The 25960-nt window shown below is 36.2% G+C and overlaps 1 long non-coding RNA gene across 1 annotated transcript; it reads left to right on the top strand.

Moving 5' to 3' along the window:
- Positions 1 to 1134: 1134 nt before the first annotated feature.
- On the top strand, positions 1135 to 20634 carry LOC145518940 (uncharacterized). The gene is made up of 4 exons (XR_014063480.1): positions 1135 to 1231; positions 1760 to 1859; positions 7958 to 8061; positions 18548 to 20634. It is a non-coding gene; the product is annotated as an uncharacterized LOC145518940 (long non-coding RNA).
- Positions 20635 to 25960: the final 5326 nt, after the last annotated feature.

The following is a 25960-nucleotide window of genomic DNA, read 5'->3' as shown; positions in this document are numbered from 1 at the left end:
GTTCTCATCCAGATTTATAATTACTGTATCCTTTGTGTATTTCTTATTTCAACTATGATGCCCACCAGCACCCCCCCTTTGGTGGACTACTATTCCCACTGTGATCCTAAAGCCTACAATAACTATATAGTACACATGCAAAAGTATTGTTAAAGTAATCATGATCGAAAGAATCTTCTATCTAACACGGTTGTTTTTCATATGCAAATACATATGATGAATATATACACAACTCAAGGAGAAGTTCACAGTATATTAAAACAACCCATGAAAGCTAATCTTGCATTTTATTTCAATTTAGGTGTGTTTAAACCTTATTTTCATATGTGGGGTTCAAGGTATTTAATGGCAGTGGCTGTGAATCACATATCTGATATTGTTTGTATTTCCAAAATCCGATAATGTTTTAACAGTTTAATTAGTCTTTTTGTATTACTTTTAAAATAAACTTGGCTAGTCTCTTCGATACTGTATGTCTACAAATGTTTTTTGTAGGATTTCATTTTTTCTGGTCATCCTTTCTAGTATTTCCGCTGGTATGAAAGCAATGCATCTCACTGAAGTGATTATGAACTGACATGAAGAAATATTACATCTATTCACTGAAGCATTTTCTTCACGGATTCAGTTGTTTCTTCTTTATCTTTCACTGCCATTCTGAGTCTTTGGGGCTTCCAATCACTCCATTATGGAATTCTGAATACTTCTTTCACTAGGATTTTAGCCCCTGTAGAGAAACAAGCTGGTAGAATAAGGGCTGGTTATGCTTTCCTATGATATAAAGCCACTGTTTATGGACCACATCATGCCCACACAGCAGATTAACTTTTATATTTTATATATTTCCTAGGGGTGGAAATACAATATTTTTCTCTGATAAGATTCAGTTAAATACTTTTAAGTTTTCAAGTTAAACTGGTCTTATTCTTATATGACCATACAATAATAGATATACATTGTGAATAGTAAAATATACCACCATCCCTAAAAGTGATATATGTTTTTAGAGTTTCTAGCTTTGCATGCATTTGTTCATGTGGTCTCAACACATCTATTAGATAGCTCAGCCATGTCCAGCTCTTTGTGACCTCATGGACTGTAGTCTTCCAAGCTCCATGATTCATGGAACTTCCCAGGCAAGACTACTGGAGTAGATTGCCATTTCCTTTTCTAGGGGATCTTCCTGACACAGGGATTAAACCCTTATCTCCTGTGTCTCCTGCATTGGAAGGTAGATTCTTTACCACTGAGACACGAGGCAAGCCAATTAGACAGCTATTAGTAGCACCATTTCAGAAATAAGAAAATCAAGGATTACAGAACTTGTCAGGATTTTAAAACCATGCAAGATAGATAGATAAATAGATAGCTAGAATGAATATATACAAGCTATTACCTAACTAGGGAATTACATATGAAAGGCAATGATATTTTTATACCTACTTTGTGGCACTATTCACATTCTTTACTATAGAAAGATATTCATGGGAATCATCACAATCATCTTTTCTTAACAATAGGGAAATAAAAGTTTCATTTTAACTAAGTACAAATATTTTGAACATTTTCTATAGTAATTTATCTGAGGCAGAATATTTCTACTCAGTTAAAAAAGCTATCATTTATTTCTCTCGTAGTGAAATTTATTCATCTCTGTTCAGTTGACCATGTATTTTTTTTTTTAATGTCAATGAAATATGTATGGTAGTAAGAAGCATCATGAACCACCTTGTGAATCATTGATTGTGTTCTCTTACAGATCAGTCTCTGTGATCATGGAAGCCTGAATTTACATTGAGGGTCCCATCAGTATTCAATTTACAGTAAGGTCCCATCAGCCTTGACCCTTACTGATTTCAGTAAGCTGCATCTTTTATGCTTGGTATTATATGACACAGTGATGGCACATAAAATAATGAAAATTAACTTAAATTTTTATTTATTTGGATTAAATCTAATTAAATGTGTAGCTGTAGTGTCTGGTATTGTCTCCAATATGAGGGTCAAATTTTAGGAAAGGGTTATTAATCTCAAGAATGGTATATTGATTTACAAAATAAACAAGTTATATCCTAAAGCCACTTCCTCATACATGTTAAATGCATTTTCTTGAATGTTTTCTGATTTGTTATTTAAAAATTTAGACAAAGTCTACATCCAAATTTTGGTCCAATGAAATGGGAGATATCTCTTGGCAAAATTTACTAAATTAGTTAACCTTTGCCAAAACAATATTTAAAATTTTCCAAAACACACAAACTCATTTGAAATAAAATATATCCAAAAATATAAGATGCTCTAAATGAGATTCTCAACATGTCTCTTTAGATGGAAATGTTTTGACCTTTAGATATATAAACTAGTTTTCAATAGCTATTATTAATTTGTTTTAGATTTAAAATAGATTCGGTTCAGTTCAGTCGCTCAGTCGTGTCTGACTCTTTGCGACCCCATGAATTGCAGCATGCCAGGCTTCCCTGTGTATCACCAACTCCCATAGTTTACCCAAACCCATGCCCATCGAGTCAGTGATACCATCCAACCATCTCATCCTCTGTCATCCCCTTCTCTTCCTGCCCCCAATCCTTCCCAGCATTAGGGTCTTTTCCAATGAGTCAACTCTTCTCATGAGGTGGCCACAGTATTGGAGTTTCAGCTTCAACATCAGTCCTTCCAATGAACACCCAGGACTGATCTCCTTTAGGATGGACTGGTTGGATCTTCTTGCAGTCCAAGGGACTCTCAAGAGTCTTCTCCAACACCATAGATTAGTACCATTCAAAAAATTGAAAAAAAGTTTTCTCTAAAATCACAAATGTGCTCTATAAAATATATATAACTTTTCTTTGTGAAATATATCAACATGTCAATCATTTTTACCAGACTTTGTCCTTGTAAATTTTCCCAGATGAGTTTAGTCAATTGAAGAATAATGAGTTATGATTTTACAGCCAAATCAAGTTTAACAAAGCCTGTGTTGCTTAATAATCCTCAATAAAAATAGTTGCAACAAAAGACACTAGAAGTTATATTGCCTGCGGTGCCTCTGATCATTAACCTGTGGATGGTAGCAACAAATCAATATGATAGATGTGGTCTATTTGACAGGAGGCTAGAGAATTCCAAAAATATAAACACTATTATTGAAAAGTGCTTTGATATGAACATAGGAGAGTTAAATATTAATGAGATTTTTGTGAATGGGAGATTAATTTACCTTGAATAGACACACCCTTCATAGTAAAAAAGGATTTAGAGCCATTGCATTAGCATTTAGGAAATAAGAAATGCTTTCTACTTACTTTGTTGACCTGTATTTCTCTCAAAAAGCAATGTCACTGATAATTATGGTGGAACTTTTTGTTTGCTCTTTTTCTTCTTTGAGACTGTCTAATTGAAGCCATATTATTGAATTCTGCTGCATCTGACACAAGACTCTGCTTTTTTTCTTTTTCACCAAAGAATTTAAAAGACTTTCCCAGACATATTTACAGACTTACACAGGTGTTTTCAGAAGATTCATGAAAAGCCAAGAAGTCTATCCAGTGCATTATTAGAGAATTCCTGGATGTATTTGTTTTAATTCATTTTCAGTCCTGTCAGGCAAATGGTTAATTGTTGGTCTGAAGTTTACAACCAGGCCCAAGATGCTTGGAATAACTCTGGATTTTCATTCTTGCAGTGCTAGCATACAGATTATACAAGCTGAAAAAATAAAATAATAACCATCAGTTTTTCCATGGTTTTCAGAATTGTTTACTGGGACTCTTCTGGTTGAGGAATTGCAACTTCACTGGCAGAAATATTCTTAGCACATATGCCAGAGGGACATTGTGAAAAGCATGGTGTATAAAGAAGTCTTGCAGAAGGAAATGACAACCCACTCCAGTATTCTTGCCTAGGAAATCCCATGAACAGAGGACCCTGGTAGGCTACAGTCTGTGGGGTCACAAGAGTCATACATGACTTAGCAACTAAATCACCAGCATCACCATAAAGAAGTCTAGAAGAAAGACATGATTTCCCTGAACTAAAGAAGTCTCACCTTCTTCAAATTTGTCTCTTTTTGACAGAGAGGTGACCAGCAGAGTGAAGTCGTTAGGAAACTGTGGTTGACATGTTGTGGGATTTCCCAGTACAACTCTTTTTTCCCCCTTTTGAGTTGCTTTGTTTCTTTATACTGTCTCAGTTCAGTTCAGTTTAGTTGCTCAGTCATGTCCAATTTTTTGTGACCCTATCATCGCAACACGCCAGGCCTCCCTGTCCAGAACCAACTCCCGGAGTCTACCCAAACCCATGTTCATTGAGTCGGTGATGCCATCCAACCATCTTACCCTCTGTCTTCCCCTTCTTCTCCTGCCCTCAATTTTTCCCAGCATCAGGGTCTTTTCAAATGAGTCAGCTCTTTGCATCAACTGGCCAAAGTATAAAAGTAACTAAACTGGTATAAGAGATTCTCAATGAATCTTTCAGTCAATTCTAAATCTAGGTCCACTGATATAGATTTGATAGGCCTGTATGAATTTTTAAATACCAGAGAGCATGCTCTCTCAAATATGTTTCCCTAGAGATGTCTTACAATTTTTTAATATTTTTAAGTCCATGCTTATAGTATTATGGATATTTCTTATATTTCCAAGATGAGTTAAATTACACAGCAGTACATTAGGATGCATCTATTATTTTCCAGGTCTATGTTCCACGATTATGAAAGTGTTCAGTCCAGAAATCTTGCTGAGACACTGAAAAATGACAGGGTTGGCTAAAGCCTGGATAAATCTGGTTCCCTTTCCTGAAATCTGGCCTACAATATAAAGGGGTCATGTCCTGAAGAAAGCCTTACTCAGTGATTATTACAAAGAAATAGAGGAAAATAATTGACTGGGAAAGACTAGAGATCTCTTCAAGAAAATTAGAGATAACAAAGGAAAATTTCATTCAAAGATGGGCACAATAAAGGACAGAAATGGTATGGACCTAACAGAACCTGAAGATATTAAGAAGAGGTGGCAAGAATGCTAGAAGAACTATACAAAAACGATCTTAATGATCCAAATAATTATGATGATATGATCACTCACCTAGAGCCAGACATCCTGATATGTGAAGTCAAGTGGGCATTAGGAAGCATCACTATGAACAAAGTTAGTGGAGGTGATGGAATTGCAGTTGAGCTATTTCAAATCCTAAAAGATGATGCTGTGAAAGTGCTGCACTCTATATGCCAGCAAATTTGGAAAACTCAGCAGTGGCCACAGGACTGGAAAAGGTCAGTTTTCATTCCAATCCCAAAGAAAGGCAATGCCAAATAATGTTCAAACTACCACACAATTGCACTCGTCTCACACGCTAGTGAAGTAATGCTCAAAATTCTCCAAGCCAGCCTTCAACAGTATGTGAACCGAGAACTTCCAGATGTTCAAGCTGGATTTAGAAAAGGCAGAGGAGCCAGAGATCAAATTGCCAACATCCTCTGGATCATCAAAAAAGCAAGAGAGTCCCATAAAAATATCTATTTCTGCTTTACAGACTATGCCAAAGCCTTTGACTGTGTGGACCACAACAAACTGGTAAATTCTTCAAGGGATGGGAATACCAGACCATCGTACCTGCCTTTTGCGAAATCTGTATGCAAGCCAGGAATCAACAGTTAGAACTGTACATGAAACAACAGACTGGTTCCAAATTGGGAAAGGAGTACGTCAAGGTTGTATATTGTCAACCTGCTTATTTAACTTATATCATGAGAAACGCTGGGCTGTAGGAAGCACAAGCTGGATTAAAGACTGTGGGGAGAAATATCAATAACCTCAGATATGCAGATGACACCACCCTTATGGCAAAAAGCTAAGAAGAACTAAAGAGCCTCTTGATGAAAGTGAAAGAGGACAGTGAAAAAGTTGGCTTAAAACTCAACGTTCAGAAAACTAAGATCATGGCATTTGTTCCCATCTCTTCATGGCAAATAGATGGGGAAAAAGTGGAAACAGTGGCTGACTTTATTTTTCTGGGCTCCAAAATCACTACAGATGGTGACTGCAGCCATGAAATTAAAAGACCCTTGCTCCTTGTAAGGAAAGTTATGACCAACCTAGACAGCATGTTAAAAAGCAGAGAGATTACTTTGCCAACAAAGTCCCGTCTAGTCAAGGCTATTGTTTTTCCAGTGGTCATGTATGGATGTGAGAGTTGGACTATAAAAAAAGCTGAGCACCAAAGAATTGATGCTTTTGAACTGTGGTGTTGGAGAAGACTCTTGAGAGTCCCTTGGACTGCAAGGTGTTCCAACCAGTCCATCCTAAAGGAGATCAGTCCTGGGTGTTCATTGGAAGGACTGACATTGAAGCTGAAAGTCCAATACTTTGGCCACCTGATGCAAAGAGATGACTCATTGGAAAAGACGCTGATGCTGGAAAAGATTGAAGGCAGGAGGAGAAGGGGACGATAGAGGATGAGAGGGTTGGATGGCATCACCAACTCAATGGACATGGGTTTGAGTAATCTCCGGGAGTTGGCGATGGACAGGGAATTCTGGAGTGCTGCAGTCCATGGGGTCACAAAGAGTCAGAGACGACTGAGTGACTGAACTGAACTGACCTGTCCTGACAGTGAGATATGAAATGAAATGGTCCATGTTCTTTGGAAAACAAAGCTGTCATTACAGGTTTGTGCAAAATATACTTTGGAGAATCTTAGTTTATGAATATCTGGGGAGAGGGGGCACTAAGTAAAGAGAGGACAACTAAGGGGGAGCAAAGGGAGAAATTGTAATTCCAGTGAAAAAATATTAGGAATCTCTTGAGAAAGAAGAGGAGAGATAAAGAGAGAAGAACAAGAGTTCAACTATTTCCTAAGATACTTTATTTTCCCTGTGATTTTCCATGGGAAGAAGATTATAAAACATCTTTTACTCAACACTGCCTGAATCTATTGTTTCTTGCTACTGAGGGAAGAAAAAGGTCTTATCAGAACAAAAAGCATCATTTTAAGAAAAAAAAAAATTTTTGTGTTGGATTTTTAGAGTCCCAAACAGAGAAGCTCAAGTGAATAAAATTGGTATCGAAGGGAAATCTGTATAATAGGACAATCCTTACTAAAGTGATTTTCAAAAAAATGCATGTCACTATTATCAGCACAGTGTTAATAAGAATTGATATTTTTGGCTTAGTAAAGAGACTTGCTTTTAAAATTTCTTTGTTTCCTGTTGCATCCTTGGTTTCTTTCAATATATGAAAATTGCAAAAGTGAGTATGCTTAGCTGTAGTTATTTCTTTATGCTTACTGTCATGATCAATAGATTATTGGTTATTTCTTTATGTTTAATATCATGATCATTTGGTTATTTTTTGTCTTGATAAATGTATGGTATGATTCTCACAGACAGGATGCAATGAAATGATCTCATTTATTTTGATATGTGCAGAACTAGTACAGACTTACCAAATAGATGATGCTTCAATATTGATGTAATAAATAAATCATTTGTTCCAATTGTAAATTTGCTGACACATTTTTATATATTCTCATTTCTAGAGTATTTATTTCAAGATATAGCCAGTGCTACACAAATGGAAAAATATTGTTATTATCCATTGAAACATGGGTGTGAAGAAATGAAATGGTAAAGGAAACACATACCAGTGAATTATTTTTCTCCCACCCACTAGGGAACCTTGGCATTGTGCTTATATTTCACTCTCCATAGGGGAATATATGCTTTATTTCGTGTCTTTCTCCTCATTGTTCAACCAACAATAGAGTTTATGTCAATCGCTTCTTAATTGGAGACTTTTTGAATGTGTATGAGGAATATATTCATAAATAAAAAAATCCTCTAGATTAACTACTCTATGTGCTTATTTCAAGATGTACTGTAGAAAAAAACAACAAACAAAGAATTTTTTTAGTGTAATTAATGTCGATGGGTTTAAATTTTTCCCTACTACAAAATTTGAAGAAAATCAAGGAAAATGAGATCATTTCAATTGATGACCTGGAAAAAAATACTTCTTGTAGGGGAGAAGGGACTGTGTTGATTACTACACATCAGCAATTTTTTTTGTAAGTATTTAGTTAAAAAATTGTTGACCATTCAAGATATCATAATATAAATGCAACTCTAATTAGAAATAATCTATTGTTATGCTGATTATATTAGACTAATTCTGTTTTCTTCTCTTCTATTCCACTATTCTATCATTATTTCTAAGTTTAATAAACTTGGTAGTATTCTGTCTCAAAATCCAAAAAAAAAGGTATAAGAACAAAACAAAAATGGAACAGGTAATAAAATTGTTGAAGCTCAGGATCAATATAAAAAGATTTAAAATAAGATAAAATCATCTTAAAGTTAGAATAGAAGGTCATTAGGTACATAAGACTCTTGAGAGTCTCTTAGACAGCAAGGAGATCAAACCAATCAATTCTAAAGGAAATCAATCCTGAATATTCATTGGAAAGACTGGTGCTTAAACTGAAGCTCCAATACATTGGCCACCTGATTCGAAGAGCCAGCTCATTGGAAAAGACCCTGATGCTTGGGAAGATTGAGGGCAGGAGGAGAAGGGCATGACAGAGAATGAGACGGTTGGATGGCATCATCGACTCAGTCAATGGACATGAGTTTGGGCAAACTTGGGGAGATAGTAAAGGACAGAACACCCTAGGATACTGCAGTCCATGGAGTCACAAGAGTCAGACAAAACTAAGGAACTGAACAACAACAATGGTACATAAAGACTGCCTGGTAATTATTTATGCTGTGGAGATTTGACTTCTCAGTTACTTTTAAAGCACGTACTTCCAAGTAATGTGAGAGTGAATCTAGCGGTTTTGTATTCTTAATACTTATTTTTCCTATGTTTCTTATATTTTCTCCCCAAGAATGAAGTCAGTGCTTAATTGTTATTGTCATTACTCAGTCACTCAGGTGTGTCCAACTATTTGTGACCACATGGAATGCAGCATTCCAGGCTTCCCTGTCCTTCACTATTTCCCTGAGTTTGCTAAAACTCATGTCCATTGAATTGGTGTTACTATCCAACCATCTCATCCTCTGTCGTCCCCTTCTCCTCTTGCCTTCAATCTTTCTGAGCATTAGGGTCTTTTCCATTGAGTTGGCTCTTCACATCAGTTGGTTAGAGCTTCAGTTTCAGCATCAGTCCTTCCAATTAATAGTCAGCGTTGATTTCCTTCAGGATTGACTGGTTTGATCTCCTTGCTGTCCAAGAGACTCTCAAAAGTCTTCTCCAGCACCACAGTTTGAAAGCATCAATTCTTTAGCACTCAACCTTCTTTATGGTTCAACTCTCACATCTGCACATGACTACTGGAAAATCAACAGTCTTGACTAGATAGATGTTTGCTGGAAAAGTGATATATCTCCTTTTTAATACACTATCTAGCTTTTCTTCCAAGGAGCAAACTTCTTTTAATTTCATGGCTGTAGTCACTGTCCACAGTGATTTTGGAACCTGAGAAAACAAAGTCTTTCACCGTTTCCATTGTTTCCTGATCTATTTCCCAAGAAGTGATGGGACCACATGCTATGATCTTAGTTTCTTGAATGTTGAATTTTAAGCCAGCTTTTTCACTCTCCTTTTTCACCTTCATCAAGAGGCTCTTTACTTTAGTTCCTCTTTACTTTCTGCCATTACAGTGTTGTTATCTGCATATCTGAGGTAATTGATATTTCCCCTGACAATCTTGATTTTAGCTTGTGCACCACTCAGCCTGGCATTTTGCATAATATACTCTACATATAAGTTAAATAAGCAGGGTGACAATATACAGCTTTGAGGTTCTCCTTTCCCAATTTGGAACCAGTCCGTTGTTTCATGTCCAGTTCTAACTGTTTCTTCTTGACCTGAATACATGTTTCTCAGGAGGCAAGTAAGCTGGTCTGGTATTCCCATCCCTTTAAGAATTTTCCATAGTTTTTTGTGATATACGCAGTCAAAGACTTTAGCGTAGTCAAAGCAGAGATAGATTTGAAGCAGAGATAGATTCCACCCACCCCCTCCGGAATTCCCTTGTTGTTTTTTTTTTTTTTTTTTAGTGATCCAACGGTTGTTGGTAATTTGGTTCTTCTGCCTTTCCTAAATCCAGCTTGTACATCTGAAAGTTCTCAGTTCATGTGAGGTCAATTTTGTGGTAGTTTGAATATTCTTCGGCATTGCCCTTCTTTAGGATTGGAATGAAAACTGACCATTTCCAATCCTCTGACCACTGCTGAGTTTTCCAAATTTGCTGGCATATTGAGTGCAGCACTTTCACAACATCATCTTTTAGGATTTGAAATAGCTCAGCTGGAATTCCTTCACCTCCACTAGCTTTGTTTGTAGTAATGCTTCCTAAGGCCCCTTTGACTTCACACTCCAGGATGTCTGGCTCTAGGTGAGTGATCACACCAGCGTGGTTCTCTGGGTCATTAAGACCTTTTTTGTATAGTTTTTCTATGTATTCTTGCCACCTCATCTTAGTATCTTCTGCTTCTGTTAGGTCCTTACCATTTCTGTCCTTTATTGTGCCCATCTTTGCATGAAATTTTCCCTTGGTATGTCTAATTTTATTGAAGAGATCTCTATCTTTTCCATTCTGTTTTCCTCTATTTCTTTGCCTTGTTCACTTAAGAAGGCTTTCAGTGCTTAATAATGCCTGTTTATTGGATATAAGATACATATACGTAGTGTGCTCGTTAACTGGCTGTGGGAAAGGAAAAGCCATTATATATAGTGTTTGCCAGTTTTCACCTTGTAAATACTTGCTCTATTAAAGGATGAATTGTGTAGCTTCCAAAGATATGTTGCAGTTTGTATCTCCAGTATCTTGGAAAGCCATTTTTTGGGAGATGAAGCATTAGTAGAGGTAATCAAGTAAAACTGAGGTAACTAGGGTGAACTCTAACTCAAAAACAATATCGTTTCTCAGAAGTGAGATTACTAAGTCTAATGTTTAATAGATACATAATTTAATGAGACAATGCTAGATGGCTTCCCAAAATTACTTTAAAATTTGGACTCAGGGAGAACATCATATCATGATTGCAATTATGCTGCCACAAGCCTAAGTTTTACTAGATGTTTGGAGGGAATGGAGTAGAACAAATCTGACTCCATATTAGATGTTTTTCTTTTACTTTAAGCTTTGTATTCTATTGCTTTTTCTTCAAGTTAAGAATGGGTGACAGATTATGAGATGATTGGATGACATTCCCGACCCAATGGACATGAGACTGAGCGAACTCCAGGAGATAGTGATTGACAGGGAAGCCTGGCATGCTGCTGCTCAAGGGGTAGCAAAGAGTTGGCCACAACATAGTGACATAGTGACTGAACAAGAATGTTGCCTATAGTTCAAAATACACAGGATAGCCTATTCTTGAGGCTCTTATCCGTAAGGGTATATATGTCCCCATTCATATAAAGATAAAAACTTGCAGAACAGAGAATAACAATTTGTTTTATTAGACGTCTACAGGAGCATCTTGACCTGACCTTCCTGCATAGTTGCAAGAACAAAGGTTTCCTACACCAAGAAGTTTGCAACCATCAACCACACACTTCCCTCATCTTTACCTTTAAAAATACTTTACTGGGGACTTCCCTGGTGGTCCAGTGATTAAGCCTCCTCTCCCAGTGCAGGCAGCCCAGGTAGATCCCACATGTTACAATGAAGACCTGGCTCAGTCAAATAAAAATAAATGTTTCACTGAAACCCTTCGAGGAGTTCAGGGTTTGTGGGGCATGAGTCATCTATCTCTTTGTGTGCATGCGTAATCGCTTAATCGTGTCTGACTCTTTGTGACCCCATGGACTGTAACACACCATGATCCTCTGTCAGGGATTCTCCAGGCAAGAATACCGGAGTGGGTTGCCATTTTCTTCTCTAGAGGATCTTCCTGATCCAGCGATCAAACCTATATCACCTTCATCTCCTGAATTTGCGGGCAGGTTCTTTGCAAGTAGTGCCATCTGTGAAGCCTCTGTCTCCTTGCATGGCCTTGCAATAAACCTTTCTCTGCTTCAAACTCTGATGCTTTGATATTCTTTGACCTCACTGTACATCATCTAGATGAACTTATGTTGGGTAACAAGAAGACTGGAAGGATTCCTTTCCAGTTCTTTTGGAGGAAGATGACTCTGTCAACTTCATCTCAGACTTCTGGCCTCTGAAACTGTGAGACCACAAATTTCTGTTGTTTAAACCTGTTAGTTTATGTTACTTCATTACCACAGCCTTAGGAAATGAATACACTCTTTCTGTCTGATTTCAAACTGCCAACATGGAATCCTGAAAATTTACCAGTTAGCTTACTCTCACAAATCATTATGAGTCAGTTTCAAGACCCTTATAAACCATTACTATTTGCTTGTTAATGCTGCTGCTAAGTCGCTTCAGTCGTGTCCAACTCTGTGCGACCCCATAGACGGCAGCCCACCAGGCTCCCCCGTCCCTGGGATTCTCCAGGCAAGAACACAGGAGTGGGTTGCCATTTCCTTGTTAATAGCTTTTTTAAAAAATTCGTTTCACCTATTTCTCAAATACTTAAAAAAAATTCTTTTAAAAATGAGTTATACAGGAAAATGTAAGCGAAGAGCCAATTTATCAGAAAAGATCAGGAAGCTGGGAAAGACTGAAGGCAAAAGGAGAAGCGGTTGGTGGAGGATGAAATGGTTAGATATCATAACTGACTTGGTGAATTTTAAATTCAATTTGCATATCTTATTAAAATTCATCTTCATCCACTTAATAAATAGGTTTTTCAGTTCTTCATTTTCTTTTTATTAACTTTATATATCTCTTGATGTACATTAAATATATAATCAAGTTTATTTCATCTTTTACAGCTCTAGATTTGCTGTTAATTAAATACATTATGTCCACAATTCAAAATATGAAAAGGGTTATCATTAATAATTTTGAAACTCCCTGTTTGTCACTGTTTGATTGCATTCATCCACCTTTAGTAGTAAACACTCCTTTTATCTTTCTCTTTACTTTTATCAAATATGCATCTATTCTTAAGCTTCATATTGTTTAACTTTGAATGTTTTAAAAACTCATAATGATAAATTCATATGTTTCCCTAGTTAACTGGTACTGTCCAATGACATTTTTTATGTGTGCTGTTACATCCAATATTTTATGAATAGGGGACAACGTTCTTGGTTCAAGTGTACTTCTTATAAACAAAGTTGCTAAATTTATTCAAATACCTCACATTTGTGTGCAATGTGAATCTTCAGTTTTGCTAGATGAGGGCAAATTGCTACCTACAATTATTGCTTTCCTGCTTCTGTGAAATTCTTGTTCATATTTTTTTCACTCTGATAGATTTTCTCTTTAGCTCTCTCTCTTTTTTAAACCATTGTGTCCCACAATTTTTTATTTTAAAAAATATATATAAAGTTTCCAAATATCTAATTCTGCATATATTTATTGATTTATCTTGATATTTTTCAAGTTACTAATTACATTTAATTTAAATTATTGTTTGTATTTCTTTTACTGTCTTCTTGGGGGATTACATTATCTCTGGATTTAGTTTGAAACAGCATTTTTGGCATTGGTTCTACTAAACTCTTTACTATTAATTAGATGTTCCTTTTTTAAACTTTGTTAATAGCTCCTAACCTCTCTGTGGTATTTGGATCTGACTGGGGGCTTCTCTGTTGGCTTTTAAAGGGAAGGTAAATGACTCACCTTCTGTATATGGTGGGTCCTCATCACTCAGGAAGGGCTTCCCTGGTGGCTCAGTGGTAAAGAAACTGCCTGCCAATGCAGGAAACTTGGATTGGATCCCTGAGTCAGGAAAAATCCCCTGGAGAAGGCAATGGCAATCCACCCCAGTATTCTTGCCTGGGAAATCCCATGGACAGAGGAGCCAGCAGGCTACATTCGATGGGGTCACAAAGGAGTGGAACACGACTGAGCAACTAAATAATAGCCCTCAGAGAAAAATCCCATCCCTCCAATCCCAGCGCCCAGAATTCACAGATCGTCTTTTCTCTTGTTTCATTCTTCTAATACTTTCTTCTATTCATTTTTAGAAATTTAAGTCGAATCTCAATTTCTTCACGGTGGCTTTCCTGATTATGCCATCTAGTATAAACCTCTCTCACTAAATGTATAATCAAAGTGTACAATCTCTCCTAGCTGTTACAGCATACTACCTTTTATTCCTATGAATATTTCCATTTTCATTGTCTTATTTTCCCATTTTTTAAAGTTCCTCCCACACTTAAAATGCATCTCAAAAGTTTTCATTTTCCGTCATTTGATGTTGATTGTGGTTCAGTTCATTCAGTTCAGTCACTCAGTCGTGTCCAACTCTTTGCGACCCCATGGATGGCAGCACAGACAGGCCTTCCTGTCCATCACCAACTCCTGGAGTTTACTCAAACTCATGAATGAAAAAAGAGTGTACAATTTAGGCCAAGTCTATTGAATTAGTTTTAAAAGAAAAAGTGGAGCTTATTAAATTTTTTAAGAGTTTATTTAGCAAACACCCAGCAGTATTCAATCTAACGGGTAGAAAGGAAATTGGAGAGTCTCTACAAAATGAGAGTTTCGTAAGCAGAAGGGAGCAGGAGTAAGTTGTACAAGGCAAAAAGGGTAGGGGTTGTCATTACAAGTTTGCTTTTAGAGTATGTCATGAATCAAATAGGCAGGTTATGTAACTAGTGCTAACCAGATTATTCCTGACTGATTCCTTTAAGTTTCCATTTCTAGGAGAGCTGAAACTGTCATCAGGTCTCAAATTTGGTGATAACGGGGGTTAGCATAAGTGACACCATTTTGACCTGTTGTCTTGTTTCATTCATTAGTGTCCAACTCTTTGTGACCCCATGGACTGTAGCCTGCCAGTTTCTCTCTCTGTCCATGGGATTTTCCAGGCAAGAATACTGGAGTGGGTTGCCATTTCCTTCTCCAGGTGATCTTCCAGACCCAGGATTGAATCAGGGTCTCCTGCACTGCAGACAGGCTCTACCATCTGAGCTACCAGGGAAATCTTTTGTAGCCCTAGAAAAGTTATATTTTTGGAGAAAAGTTGCTGCAAGTACTTTCATATTCTTTTCACCTTCATTTTATTAAATATTTCATTTCTTTCTAACTATAAATTAAGATCATTACCGGATGAAAACATTATGAATTCTAATTTTTAATGAGGAAATTTAAGAAAGAATTATTATAAAGAATAAAATGTACCTGAAAATTAAAGGTAACTGAAAATAGCTGGTTGAAATGCACTTCTCCATTTTTTTCCCTTATTCAACTTGCAGAGTTATTGTTTCATGCAATTAGAAAATTGTGATGTTTTTTCAAGTAATTTTCAAATGGTGATGGATTTTCCTCTTAAGCACAATGGTTTAATACAATTTATATTTTACTAAATTGATTTTTAACTTAGTTTTTTTTTTAAACTCCTCAAATGTCAGCATATGATTAAATAATAATTTAAGTGAGAAGTGATTGTAAAATAACTAGTTACTGGGAGAGATTTTTTTTCTTCAAGTTAGTGTCTGTCTTGAAACTAAGGCTTAGAAAGCAGAAGTGAGAATTTAATGTCTTCTTGTATCTTATACATTATGTTCTCTTAATCCATTTTTGATGAGGTGAGAAACAAAGTACAACTTACAAATAAACATATGAACATATATTGTAGGAGATCTAAGCATAAATAAACTCACCTACAGGTTACCAAAAAGGAATATAATAGAACAAATTAGTAATAAACAGAAATCAGAAAAGCTTTATCTTGTAGTTTTCCACATCATTAAGAATATCTCAAATAAAACAGTTGTGCTCTATCTTCTTGAGTATATGGTTGACTGGCTTTTCTTTTTATCTCTGTGTAGATGTGTTTTGTTTTTATTATAAACAATCTGAAGCTTTGGAAGAAGTAATAACTTGACTCTGTCAGGGTGTCTGTCATCTCATTGCACTCATTTCCTTTTCCCTGCCCTTAAGATATGGGACTTAAAGTTGGGTAGGAAATAACTTTAGTTTCTTATAGCTTCTATTATCTTTAATGTCAGGAATTCATGTAATTTTAAAGGAGTCTTATACCCATCTGCTGAAGATGTTAGATAATATAAGTAAATGCTCCATTCATAACTGAGAACCTGGTTTCTCTATCTTGCATTCTTCAGATATTGTGAATCCACATACATCTCCACCATTATAACAGATGAAAGTCTCTCCAGTCTGTTTTTAGCTCTCCTTACAAAACGTTCACTCATTCCTAAATATCTCCTGGAAAGAACTCTGTTGGTCTATGTTATTTATACTTTCTTGCATATTAAACCATATTCTCTTTATTATTATGAGAGAATGGAATTGCATCCTTAAACAAATTGAAAGGGGTGCTCCCTTTGGTGTGGTCCCTACAATAGAATTTAAACCTAAATTAATTCATCACCTTGACAACAGATTAAGGTGCATTGAACCACATAGACAAGTGACCTAGAATTCTAAGTATTGATATTGTACTGTAGCTTTGAGAACAATTCTTGCTTTAGGCAGATTTTAAACTGGCTACTATTTTGCTGAGGAGAGCTGGATTCAGGTCAATAACAAGCACCTTTAAGGCTTGAATGACAAGAACCGTGATGGCTTTAGGAACCTGAGTGATGAGGAGTGCCCTTTCCAATCACATGTGTACTAGGAAAAAAAAAAAAGAAAAAGAAGGAAAGATAAAAAACAAAAAGGCAAGAAGAAAGAGAAAAACACATTTTGACATTGATTTTTGGAAAGACTACGGCTTTTGATTTAAGGAAGATAAATTTTATTGCTTCTACCACCACTGCTTAGCAGAAAACTGTCAAGCTGCAAATCTCTTTTTTCTTCCATCTTTAATTCACTAGACACTTAGAGAACATAATGCAGAATACCTTACATTTTCCCCTCTATACCTACCTTACCTTATTTCCTCCCCCTTCTCCATTCTGCTCTCTGCCCAGTGAGTCTGACCTGCATGCACTCCGTTGTCTCCTAGTTTCTGATTGTGTTTGGCAAAAGGGTAAACAAAGCAGGGAATGAAGCCAGGCTGTTTATTTGAACTTGTGTTTCTAGTTGCCACTGGCAGGCTGAGGCTCAACCCAAGTTCAAACTGGCTCTTACACCTGTCTTTCCCCTTGTAATAATCCCTTCCCTCCAGTACCAGGGGATCTTATGTCTGCTATGCCGTGGCAGTCTGGGTATGTTTTGGAAAAGAATTTCCCCTTACACAAAGTAGTTTAGAAGGGAGTGAGTTTACTGAGAACAGAGTAGAGATAGTAAGAGACACTGCAAATGCAGCTGGCCAAATTTGTGACAGACCAGAGAGAGAGCTGAGGCCTTTCCTGGGCTAGAGGCAAATTTATATAGCCTCAAGACAAAGAAAATTCCTGCTGGAAGGGTAGCATTAGGTGATTGGCTAGGGTACCGGGGTGGGTGCATGTTTTCGTGCTAAATCGCTTCAGTTGTGTTCTACTCTATGTGACCCTATGAACTGTAGCCCGTGAGGCTCCTCTGTCCATGTGAATTCTCCAGACAAGAATATTGGAGTAGGTCGCCATGCCCTCCTCCCCAACCTGAGTGGGTACTTTTGCACAATATGGGGTCAGGGAACTAGCCACTAGAGATCAGAGGGACTTTTGACAATGGTTACAATGGGGCTCAGTCAGTTCCAGAGGTGACTTTGGTTCTGGGCTCCACTTCTGTGGTTTTCATACAAGACATCACACCTGTGACTTTGGTATAGGACCCCAAATACAATCATATAAATAGTGCCTAACATAATGTAATTCAGTAATTATTTAGGGTATCATGTATACATATATAACTAAGACTCTGGTACATATTTTTGGAAAATTCACAATATAATCTCATAACCAAAACATTATGATATCTATTTAGGTATTGGGATATGCAATATAAAGTATGATTTTCTTTTAGTTACTAAATTGAGGAGATAGAACACAAACATTGAAGTAAAGAGAGAAAATTTTTTTAAAGCAATGAGAAATTCATTTTTGATTCTCTAATTTGTATGATTTCCTCCTATTCAATAATGTTGTTAGGTGATATTTGAAGTTCAATAGACTGGGCGACTGAACAACAACAGATGTGAAAATCGTGTGATATTTGAATGATGTGTAAGCCACTTTCTAACTTAAGAAAAAATGGGTGCTCCTTTTTGCAATACATAAAATACTGGCTGAGATTTTGTATATTTTTAATATATTTGAAGATTGGTTGTATGATATGGATGTATTACTATTGGAGAACTTTGAGCCACTGATTTTTTTAGATGCATAATAACCTTAAAATATACACATATATTTAATTTATTGAGAATACTTCTGTCATTTAGAACCTCAGGATTTCTGCATTAATCTCGTTTTTTAGGTATTATAAGTTATTCCAAATTAGATATGAAAAAAAGTGCCTGGCCCAGAAGTCAACTAAAAATCTATATTCACTAAGTCTACATTTTATATACATTTATTTCATGGATTTTATACTTTACAAAGCATAAAATTTTATTTTTTATGTTTTACAGCATGGATATTTGAAGGGTACCTCTAAGTTGTATGAAAATGACAGCCAACATTCTGAATTTTACTCCAAGTTCTCAAGCTACACTTCTCAAATATAATTCTTGACATCTCTCATTTTTTATAAATATATGCTGTACATGATTTATAGAGTTAAACATGTAAGCAGCAAGTTTTGCACTTTCTACTTTTAGCACTTTTTGAGAACTTCGTCCTTTGGAAAACTAAGTCTACTGGCTATCAAATGTATACAAATAAATATTTACAACAATGTGAAATCTGTGCCAAAATAGAGGTGAAAATCTATGGGAATATATGTTAAGAAGCAGCAAATTTACAGTATTAAAATAATGTTTACAGAACAAAGCTCCAAAAGTGAACTCAGGAACTGAAGCTTGGCTTACCTGAAATCATCGGCTAATGACTTAAAATCTACCAGAAGTAATATAAGTAAAACAAAATAGAAATTATAACCTGTCTTTAACTGAAATAACTCAACTAAGAGGTATTTCACTAGATTTGCACACCCAATAAGTATTGGAAAAAATGGTATGGTAATTTACTTCTGCCCAAACAAAGACTTAAAGAATGAACTAAAATTTCATGCTGAACAGAACAGTGAGGAATAATAAACCACATGAGCAAATGCATAGGGGGATGGAACTGCCTACTCTTTTTGGATATCAAGTAAAGTAAATTTTATGAGTGTGTGCACAATGGCACCCCACTCCAGTACTCTTGCCTGGAAAATCCCACAGACGGAGGATTTTCCATTCATGGGGTCGCTAAGAGTCGGACACGACTGAGCGACTTCACTTTCCCTTTTCACTTTCATGCATTGGAGAAGGAAATGGCAACCTACTCCAGTATTCTTGCCTGGAGAATCCCAGGGACGGTGGAGCCTGGTGGGCTGCCGTCTATGGGGTCGCACAGAGTCGGACACAACTGAAGCGACTTAGCAGCAGCATTGCAAAGGGAGAGACAAGGAGAAAGCTAGTATCAAGTACAACAATATAAAGCAAATTATGATATGTTAAATATATGTTACATATTTTGATTATTTATGTCAAAGTATTACTATAAAGATTAAGTCACATAGTATAAAACATTTCCATTTGATCTTAGTTTGCATTTGCCTAGAAGCAGATCTTGAGACAGGCTTCCCTGGAGGCTCAGCAGTAAATAATCTGCCTGCAAATCAGAAGCCCTCAGTTCAATCCCTGCGTCAGGAAGATCGCCTGGAGGAGGGCATGACAACCCACTTCAGTACTCTCGCCTAGAGAATCCTATGGACAGAGGAACCTGGGCTACAGTCCATAGGGTCCCACAGAGTCAGACACAACTGATGCGACTAAGCAGCAGCAGCAACAGTTCTTGAAACAAAGATTCAAATCCAAGTAGTTTGTTTTGAAGATCATCCCAAGAAACTTCAAAACAATAGAAGAAGGGTGGCGAAGTAAAAGGAGGTACAGACAGTCAATAATTGTAGGTTATTGGGAAAATTACTCCTGTAAATTCTTAGAGCTTAATCACACCAGAGAACAAGGATAGAAGATTCAGAAAATATGCTTTGGAGTTTTCTCAACCAACAAATAAGAAAAATAGGGATATTTTTCTGTCAATCTTAGGTTAAGTCATGCTCAAGAAAAATTTCATTTTCTAGCATTCCTGACCTCTTGTATGCCTATTTAGAAAGCAGAGATCTGCCACCAAAGGAAGTCTTCAGGTAAAGAAATGCAGATGTTGCATTTGGAAATCAGTGCAATGAAACATGAAGGACCAGTAGGTCGCATATGAGCAGTGCTCCACCAGTGCTGATTGGCTGTACCTTGTACTGTGTACATATGTAAGTATTTGCTACACATATACTATTTTAGAAATAGAGAAATCAAGTGCAGACAAAACTAATATGGCAAAACAGATATAACTGCAGATTTTTTTAATATGCTTTCTTAAAATTATCTTTAGTTTGAAGATGTTATTTTACTTTTATCTTTACACAACTATCTGAAGATATTTGAGTGGACTTTGTTCACTGTAAGTTAGATACCAGAAAATTGATTTAAAGCCTTCAGAAAAAGAAAAAAAAATAGTGTTACAGATATTTTTTATGGTAACATCTAGACTTTTTTTTTTACTTTTAATCAAGATTATTTCTCTGCTATATCTCTTTGTAATAAAAATGTTTCCACTTATTTCCTAACTTAGTCATTTTTCACAACTAATATATTATAACTTTTTATTTGTATCTATTCCCTCTGCTTCTAGAGTGCTTATTCTCATATTAGTTCAAACATTCCACATTATTACATTATTCTATGGTTCAGACAGTAAAGAATCTGCCTGCTAATGCAGGAGATGCAGGAGACATGGGTTCAACCCCTGGGTCTGGAAGTTCTCCTGGAGAAGGAAATGGCTGGCTACCCACTCCAGTATTCTTGCCTGGAGAACTCCATCGAGAGAAGAGCCTGGTGGGCTGCAGTCCATGGAGTCACAAAGAATCGGACATGACTGAGCAACTAACGCTTACAAAGATTATACAATATAGACAATGTACCCATTCAGGAAATAGGAGTAATGAGTTGTAAATTATATTTTTTACATCCTTTTGGAAATTTCTAACCAATTATAATTTTAAGACAATCTATGTTTTTCATCAGACTGGAAGTAGAAAAAAGGTCAAATGATGCTTGTATTTTATATGATGAGTATGTTTTCACTCAAAATTAATCATCATTTAAATACAGTTTTGTAGTTTTCAACATGACACAATTAGAATTTTCATATATATATATATAAATTTTTCTCTGTATGTATGATTGAGCCCCTTTGCTGTCCACCTGAAGCTGTTACAGCATTGTTAATCAGCTATAATCCAACAAAAAATAAAAGTTTAATGTGATTTTTTTTCTAATAAACTCTAATCACAAAGTTTATAAGAGTATATGAGGTAAAGTTTTCTGTTTTAAACAATGGAAATTTACTTAGGTTAACTTGTTTGGAAAAATAATTGGATAAAAAATATCAATTATTTTACATAATTGAGAGGGAGAATAGAGAGCAAGGATTAGCAAAGCTGTACATTATGTTCTTCTATGAGCCATGGATAAAAAAGTACTCAACGATCCCACTAGGGAGCCTCAGTCATAAGTAATGAGCTTCTGTTTTATTTGCTTCATCACTGAATCATACATCCTAAGATTGAAAATCTCAGGAGAATGAGTCAGATTGGTCTAATGTATGTCTTTCATCCTTTGTCCAAGTAAAGGCACTAATTCCTTAGATGAAATCAGGTTACTCTTTTCAAAATGGATACTGGGTCAGCAATAAATAGAAACGTTCAATTACATGGAAAACAACCTGGCTACCTCTTCCTAATCTCTTCTGTTTCTGTTAGGTCCCTACAGTTTCTGTCCTTTATCGTGCCCATTCTTGCATGAAATGCTCCCTTGATATCTCTAATTTTCTTGAAGGGATCTCTAGTCTTTCTCATTCTATTGTTTTCCTCTATTTCTTTGCATTGTTCATTTAAGATCTTCTTATCTCCTCTTGCTATTCTTTGGACTTTGTATTCAGGTGGGTATATCTTTCCCTTTCTCCTTTGTTTTTCGCTTCTCGACTATTTGTAAAGCCTCTTCAGACAATTAATTTGCCGTCTTGCATTTTTTTTTTTCCTTTAGGATGGTTTTGGTCACTGCTTTCTGTACAGTGTTATGAACCTCCATCCATAGTTCTTCAAGCACTCTTTCTACAAACTCCTGGAGATAGTCAAGGACAGGGAAGCATGGTGTGCTGCAGTTCACAGCATTGCAAAGAGTCAGACACTACTGAACAACTGACAACAACAATACCTGAATGGCTTAGTGAATTTCCCTACTTTCTTCAATTTAACCCTAAATTTTGAAATAAGGAGCTCATAATCTGACCACAGTCAGATCCAGTCTTGTTTTTACTGACTGTATAGAGCTTCTCCATCTTTGGCTGAAAGTAACATAATCAATCTGATTTTGGTGTTTACCATATGGTAAACATATACTCTACATACACTCTATATGTAGAGTTGTCTCTTTGAAAAGTCATCTTGTTGGAAAAGAATGTTGGCTATGACCAGTGTGTTCTCTTGACAAGACTTTGTTAGCCTTTGCCTGCTTCATTTTGTACTCCAAGGCCAAACTTATCAGTTATCTTATCAAGTATCCCCTGAATTCCTACTTTTGCATACTATGATGAAAAGGACATCTTTTTTGATGCTAGTTCTAGAAGATCTTGTAGATCTTCATAGAACTGGTCAAATTCATCTTTTTCAGCATCAGTGGTTGATGCACAGAGGCTTGGATTACTATGATGTTGAATGGTTTACCTTGGAAGTGAACTGAAATCATTCTGCTGTTTTTGAGATTAAATCCAAATACTGCATTTCAGATTTTTTTTTTTTTTTTTTGACTCAGGGCTACTCCATTTTTTCTGAGGGATTCTTGCTCACAGTAGTAGATATAATGGTCATCCGAATTAAATTCCCTAATTCCTGTCCATTTTAGTTCACTGATTCTTAAGATTTAATGTTCAATCTTGCCATTTCCTTCTTTACCTCTTCCAATTTACCGTGATTAATGTACGTAACATTCCAGGTTCCTATGAAGTATTGTTCTTTACAGCATAAGATTTTACTTTCACGGCTAGACACATCCATAGATGTGTGTCCTTTCCACTTTGGCCCAGTCTCTTCATTTTTTCTAGAGCTATCAGTAATTGCCCTCCAACTGATATGTAGCATATTGTACACCTTCGGACCTTGGGAGGCTCATCTTCCAGTCTCAAATTTTTTCTGCTTTTTATACTCTCCATGGTGTTGTCTAGACTAAAATACTGAAATGGTTTGCCATTTCCTTCTCCAATGGACCACATTTTGTCAGAACTCTTCACCTGTCCATCTAGGGTGGTCCTGCAAAGCTGGTTCATAGATTCATTGAGTTATGCCAGTCCCTTAACCATGACAAAGCTGCAGTCTATGAAGGGGAAGAATATGTTACAAAGCATTTTATAATACATGACACTTAAATTATTTAGGCCGATGGACTCTATCTCAGATACTACATCCTTAATAATAGAAATATTGATTGTAATCACCAGCATTTGATTACTACCTATTGCATTTTATTTATGTCCAACTGTGTACCCTATGTAGATAATTTAAAAAAAAATAGAAGTTGGAGTTCCAATATTTCAGCAAAGGTTTTGGGAAATTTTTGAGAGGATAATTGTTAATTTTAGAGAGCTGCTTAAGCCATCATGAAAATTTGAAAGCATAATTTTGGCTGAACCCAAGTCTCCTGAATTGCAGGCAAATTCTTTACCATCTGAGCCACCAGGAAAGCCCCTGTACAACAAGCAGTATATAATAAATCACTGTTATTCATATTTTCTGAAAGTTGGCTGCTTAATCTATTAATAATCTAGATCTAGATTAATTCAAACTAAGTCAAATTGAGTCTTATGTGTATGTGTATGTGTGTGTGTGCACATGTGTGTATGTATGCACCCATGCAAGCTCTTGAGTATTTTGTTAGTCAAAAGTTAAAACCTGTTGCAGTGGTAAGAAAGAGCAGTACATTTTCTCATGGCTTTCGGTGGAAAATCTCTACTTCAGATTCCTTATCTTTAAAAAAAAACCACTTCATTTATTTGTTTTTGTCTTTATCAAAGGTCATGAGAATTAAAGTTATAAAAATACACACATATAGCATGTATATGTATAGATATAAATATATAGATACAGCTAAAGATATATCTTAAAGAGCATTGTTATGGACTGTGGCAGTTTTGAAGGGCAAACTTCAGTATCAAATACTATAGAAGTAATAGTTTAGATCTTGCATATATATTTATAATGGCAAATATTGTATATGATATCCAAATAGCCATTTCTGTATCTTTAGCATACAACTAAAAAAAGTGACATATCTATTGTTTACTAGGATAAATGCAGCTCAAAATTTTTTGACAAAATTTAATCCTTTCCCACTCTTAGAATTAATAACATTTATAAACTCCATCCTATGTCCACAAGAATAACTGTCTCTGCCATCTTTATAATGATAAATAGTAGAAAAAATCAGTTTTGACTTATTGACCATTCCACTGTGAATAGTTAGGTCCTGTACATGGGTAAAAATTTACCTTGCTAATGCAGGTAAACAACACGTGGCTTCGTGAGAGCAGGTAGGCATTTGAGGGAATCAGAAATAAGAATAAATAGTCTTTTATACTTTTCTAAAACTATGAGGTTTAGTTAATATTTTCTTGTTCAAAACAATGTAGTGCAGACTTATTTGGGGGCTTCCTAGGTGGCACTACAGGTAAAGATTCTGCCTGCCAGTGCCAGAGGTGCAAGAGAAGGGGTTTGGTCCTTGGGTCAGGAAGATCCCCTGCAGTAGGACATGGTAACCCACTCCAGTATTCTTGCCTGGACAATCCCATGGACAGAGGAGCCTGGCAGACTGCAGTCCGTGGAGTCACAAAGAATTGGACATAACTAAACACACACACACACACACACACACTTTGTATTCTTACTTTGAAATACCAATATCAGGCTTATATATTGCCTTGCTTTTTCAAATAATACCTTAATGTGATATTAAGCATGAAGAGAATCCAAGCTAGATAATAGCAAAGAGAATTAAGAAAGATTCTGATGTAAGACAAGTTCAGAATTATGTTCTTCTGTACTCAGTCATTGTTTTGGTAAATTACTGAAGGAAAAGGAGAAGTTCAGAGCAAGTCCAGGGTCCCAGACATTATACCTCAGTATATGTAGGCACGAATACTTAAACTGCAATAGTGCATTTTCTAGAAGGGCAGGTATTGCTTTTATATTTGTACAAATGTGTGTTTGAGCTTCCTGTGAGATGCTGGATCAAAAGGAAAATACTAATAAATAAAGTTAATCAACTGTTTTGTTCATGTCATTGTTCTGTATCCTCCCATCACTACCATAACTATAAACATAGAAGGTGAATAGGAATATATATATATATATATATTTAGAATTTGCATCTTGATAGAGATTAAATAGGATAAAATTATTGAATGATAAGCAGTGTCTGTTAGCGTAATCTTTCAGCCTTTGAGTCCACAAACTAAACTGTCAGTATGGTCAGAAATTTAAATTCTGAAGGAAGATGTGGGCTATAATGAGATAATAGGAAACTTACAGAGGAAAGCGGACCCTGAGAGATATTCCATTCATTTAGAAGAGCCTGAACTGAGAAATCCACTTCCAGAACTTCAGCTGAGAATTCCAAAGCTTCCCCCTCCCCTGAGGGGGGTGGTGGGCTGTTCTTGGGCACAAAGGCAGGAAGCACAGTGTTTCAGTGGTTGATTTTTCATATCACTTGGGAATGCTGGGCAAGGTCTCC

Source organism: Giraffa tippelskirchi, chromosome 8 (genome assembly GCF_054371585.1).
Source record: "Giraffa tippelskirchi isolate mGirTip1 chromosome 8, T2T-mGirTip1v1.2.pri, whole genome shotgun sequence".
NCBI lineage: Eukaryota > Metazoa > Chordata > Mammalia > Artiodactyla > Giraffidae > Giraffa > Giraffa tippelskirchi.
This window is presented reverse-complemented; position numbering and strand designations above follow the sequence as displayed.